Below are 5,152 nucleotides of genomic sequence, written 5' to 3'. Positions count from 1 at the left end.
CCCCCCCCCACACACACACACACTTAAAAATGAGAGAAATATAAAGGGGGGTACATAAACTGAAATTTGAGATGGAAGGGGTACACTTGTTACAAAAAGGTTGAAAACCCTTAGTATAAAACACTGTTGGGGGGTGGGGGTGTTCTGTTTAAAATGATACCTTATATTTCTTCCAATTTCATCTCCTGTACAACAGCAGATTTCAGTGCGAGAACATCTTAACGGGCAACATGCCTAGTTCAGAAAAAAAATTAAATATGTTTAATTTCTGCTTGCTTAATATAAATACAAGAATTTCACTTCTGTAAGGAAAGCTGGGGGAGAAAACATCCCATTGCAACACTTTGGTCTTGTGCAGTGTGAACTGTTTAAATCCCACACTGAAGCTAGTAATTAGCTGTATTAGGAGTTCATTAGATTATTTCCAGAAAAACAAAATTAATTTAATTCTTGAGACTTATTCCTAGTCTGTTTCCTAATCTAAATTAATCTGGTTATTTAGACAAGCCAGCTCTCATTAAGCTTTAAATTATTTTAATGCATTTTTCTGAAGAATCCTCACTGTTAGCTTTGGACTTCAGGTTTATTAACTTTTCATCCACAGAAAACAGATGATAACAAATGGCTACTTAATTTTTTTACAAAGGTTTTCCTCATTGAGTTTCCTTTGAATGTTGTACTGGACTTCTTTAAGTATTTTGTATACAGGTAATACACATCCTACCTGTGTCCTCAAATGCTTTAATATTGTTCTGTTCAGTAAACTGCTGTATTAGTAAAATAAAGGATTCTTTGTTAGTGCAGCTTCTCATTAATTATGAGCTACATGATTTTAGTTGGGCAAACAAAAACTTTAGATTCCCTGAAATTAATTTTTTAAAGCAAAAAACTACTGATGCAGTTTTTTCTCCTGGAAAACCTACGGTACTTGTTGTTATGAAACTGAAATCTAAACAAATCTTAAATTCTGTGGACAGTGTATTGTTAGCATATGTGATGTCTGGGTTTCAGAACTACTTTTTGGCACTTGTTCTCTGAAGCCACTGACTGTCAGGCTTGTCATATTGACACACATTGCTAAAGAACACCCATGCTATTTGATACATGTATTACTGGTTTGGAGGTCAACAGGGGTCCATGCTTGCATCAGTGGAGGATTGTACTTTCTGCCCAGAGGAAAGTACTGTTTGGTATTGAAGTTAACATGACTAAAAATAGAAAAGGAGACCGCATTAGAATGAAGTAGATAGCAATAAGCCATGCAGGAGAGAGGAAAATATTGGGAAATCCTAGATAGTTTTAAAGTATAAAATAGAGCTGTTTTTTCCCACTTTAAAACAGCTTATTTGCCAAACAGATTCCATTTCAAAACTTTGACGGACTTTACAAATATTACACCTTTTAATATATGAAATATATATTATCTCAATTTTTTTTAAATGGGTAAGCCAAAGCAATAATTATTAGGGCTCTGTGAAGCTTCTGTCGCTGATTCAATTCAGCGGAGATTTGGCCCGATTCAGTGGCCGAATATCCGAATCCAAATTGAATCAGGAGACTCTTTAATCTCTCCGAATTGAATCGGAACCCTCCAAATTGATTTGGAAAGATTCGGTGATTTAGACATAGACACAGCTTTAAATACTTCTTCTTTTTTTTTTTTTACATATCTCAAGGTACCAGGTGGCTCATGAATGCTGTGATGCTGGGGCGGATGAAGTGTCCCACAGGAGCATGGGGCAGTCCCCAGCGCGCTCAGCAGCAGACCTAGAAGTGGACCAGAAGCACTTCCGGGTCTACTGGGGAGTGTGCTGGGAGACCCTCCCGTGCCCCCCAGCTCAGTGACTGAGAAGATGGAGCAAAACTGTTCTCAGTGGTGACAGATGACAGAACAAGTAGCAATGGTCTCAAGTTGCAGCAAGGGAGGTTTAATTTGGATATTAGGAAAAACTTTCTCGGAGGGTAGTGAATCACTGGAACAGGTTACCTAGAGAGGTGGTAGAATCTCCTTCCTTGGAGGCTTTTAAGGCCCAGCTTGACAAAGCCCTGACTGGAATGATTTAGTTAGGGATGGTTCTGTTCTGAGCACTGGTTTAGACTAGATAATTGCCTGAGGTCCCTTCCAACCCTAATTTTCTATGATTCCATGATCTTTCATGTCGTAGCACACTTTCCAGTATACTGAACTCTGAGAGCTAGTCATAAATTCAGCTTTTGGGAAAAGCCACAAGTATTACAAAAAGACAGCATCATAAATAGAGTAAGACATGTTCTCTGACAGGATCTACAGGTTTTCCTTACTTTATGCTGTACATGTGTTCCTGGAAAATGGCAGATCACTCAAATTCACTTAAAGGAAACTTACTTTACAATGTAACAAATAGGGATATGTTCCAAGACCTCAACTGTACTGACTAGGGGCGTGCAAAAAGGGCCGTATTCGATTTGGATTCGGATCACTGCCCTGATTCGATTCAGCCAAATCCGAATCTGAAGATTCGATGCTGATTCAGAGAATCAGCGATTCAGTCATAGACACAGATTTAAATGTTTTTTCTACATACCTCAAGGTTCCAGGTCCAGCTTATGAATGCTGTGATAGTGGGGCGGACGAAGCATCCCACAGGAGTGCGGGGGGGGGGCCCTGCGTGCTCAGCGGTGAACCCCAAAGTGGACTGAAAGTACTTCTGGGGAAACCTGTACAATCTAAAGACAAAATTGACAAACATGGAACAACAAACATAGAGTAGAGGGTGTCAGGATAATTAAAGGAGGATTGCTTGAATACTCTGTTGGTCTTAAGGATATAGATGTTAAGGTGAAGGCATGAAGAGCAGTGTAAGCATAACAGTCGTGCTAGAGAGAGGACAAAAAGAGAGGAGAGAGTCTTTATTACCTTGGAATCACAGACTTTGGGATTAAAAGGAATAATGACATTGGAAAGGAGGAGATAAAGCATCTGGGTTTGGAGAGCTGTTTCAGATGATAGCTGGATTTCTGAACACAGATGTGGTACTAGTCAGGGGAAAGTTCAGTTAAGGAAGCAGTTTTAAATTGTAGATGTTAAGTTGGTTGGAAGCCAGGGAAGGAGGTCATTGATACTCAACAGGGGTTGAGAGTGACAAGGAAGGTGTGGTATATAGACGGGTGCAGGGATAGAGGATGCTTTACAAGGCTTTCAGTAAATGAATGCTTTGCTAGTTTAAAACAAACAAACAAAAAATTAAAAAAAAAAGGATAGGGGCAGAAAGCTGGGAGAAGAATGACAAAGGGGTTAGTGCCAGAGAGAGCTGAAAGATCAAAAACATGTAAATGGCTTTCTTGGATTTTTATTTGATGGAAGTGTTTGTGATCTTTGAGGGTGGATTTGGTAAGAAATTGGATAGAGATCACTTGGAAGCTAGAGAAGAGAAAATGGGTTCAGGTAAATCTTGTAAAGGTAGGGTGAGAGAGGAAGGGATAGTGTTGGAAATGTAGGAGGAGATGAAAAGGAGAGAGATACTTGGCTAACTAGGAAAAAGCAGAAGGAGATTAATGGAAAGTTTCCAAGCTTTTGGATGAATACTGTAGGCCAACAGCAAAGGGGCAGCATAGGCTTGCTTTGAAGGATAGATTCTGAGCAGAGAGAATTGCATAATAAAGAATGCTGGAAGAGTTTAAAAAGGGAGTAGAAGGGTAGAACTAATGTAGTAAGTGGTCTTGCCACCAAATTTGCATCTCTGTTTATTTTATAGTGAAGTGAATTAAGATGAGCCAGACACCAGCATTTCTGCCAATGTAAATAGCAACAGAATAATAAGAAAGGAAGGAACAAATTCTGAGGAGAGCCAAGGCTGCATTTTAGGTCATTGTGTGGTATCTGATCACAGTAGTTGAGTAACAAGTTTAAAAATGGAATCAGTGGCATTGACAGAAAGAAAAGAACAGAACCATATTAGGGGTTAGTCTGTTCTTCCTCTGAACTACGTGGAACTAATATGCACCAACTTCTAGGAGATTAAATTGATTATCATCTAATACCAAAACAAGGAAAGAAGCAAAAAGGAAATGACACAAGACTCCTATCTCACACCCACCCTGTGAGAGAGAGGAAAATATAGTAATCTAAATTCCAGATATTTTTAAGTGTACAGGGAAGCACTATCTCTGAACCCATTTGCAGCTGTGACCTGCTTCTGCTAGCCTCTGTATCAAGCTGTGCAGTGTTTGGAATCTGTGCAGCAGCTTACTGTAAAGTGTAACCGTAGGAGGAGACTCAGGCTATGGTCAGGCATTCAGTTCCAGTGCTGAGTGTTTCTGGGAAATTCTTGGTACTGGGAAAATAGGCCGAGGTTAGTGGCATGCAGGCATTCCAGCCCATGGCTGGTGAGCTACACAAATGCCTCAAAGTCAAGCACTTCAGCCAGGCCACAATAGAGGGTTGCTCCTTGATTCATCTGCCCTGCCCCCCAGTACCCCCACTCTGCACTAGGGAAGTCTGATGATTGACAACCTGCCCTGTCCCCTGCCAGGGCCAATGAGCAGCTGACAGCTGCTGAAAAGCAGCAGCTGCCCATGGCAGCCCCTTGTCCTGCAGAGGTAGTAGAGGCAAAGAGAATTGCTCTCCTGTCTCCCTGCCCCCCTAAGGGATTTCTGATGCTCCTTGAGCCCCAGATGAAAGTCATGTAGAGCCCCAGAACTACAGGTTTCCCTCAGTTTATGCGGGCTCTGTATGTGCAAATTCACTCTTATGCGATGACCCTTTTTATACCAAAAATGTGTTATATGTGAGGTAAATTCACTCTTATGCAATTGGTGTGGTGGAAGCCTACGGTCAGGTGCTTTGTGCAGTGCATTGTGGGAGTGACATGCACCAAAATATAGTCCCTGTGTTGATCTGTGCCCCTTGCTTATTGTCTGTGACATGTGTTTCTGTAGTTGCCATCCCCATTATGACAGTGCCCTGTGCTTGTGTGTACAGTCTGCTGTTGATGGATACCAAAATTGTCTTGTAAAGTGGTAGAAATGGGTCTGGGGCTCAGTACAGTCGAGGTCTTGGAATGTATCCCTTTTTGTTACGTTGTAAAGTGGGTTCCCTTTATGCAAATTTGAGTGGTGCGCTATTTTCCAGGAACGCATGTACAGCATGAAGTGAGGGAAACCTGTATTAAAG

General features: G+C 41.0%; 1 protein-coding gene across 2 annotated transcripts in view; it reads left to right on the top strand.

Annotated features, from left to right (window-relative positions):
- The window catches only part of NEDD4 (neural precursor cell expressed, developmentally down-regulated 4, E3 ubiquitin protein ligase), a 106,487-nt gene that overhangs the window by 35,650 nt on the left and 65,685 nt on the right, over positions 1-5,152 (top strand). The window lies entirely within an intron of this gene.

Source organism: Alligator sinensis, unplaced genomic scaffold (genome assembly GCF_000455745.1).
Source record: "Alligator sinensis unplaced genomic scaffold, ASM45574v1 scaffold250_1, whole genome shotgun sequence".
Classification (NCBI taxonomy): domain Eukaryota; kingdom Metazoa; phylum Chordata; order Crocodylia; family Alligatoridae; genus Alligator; species Alligator sinensis.
This window is presented reverse-complemented; position numbering and strand designations above follow the sequence as displayed.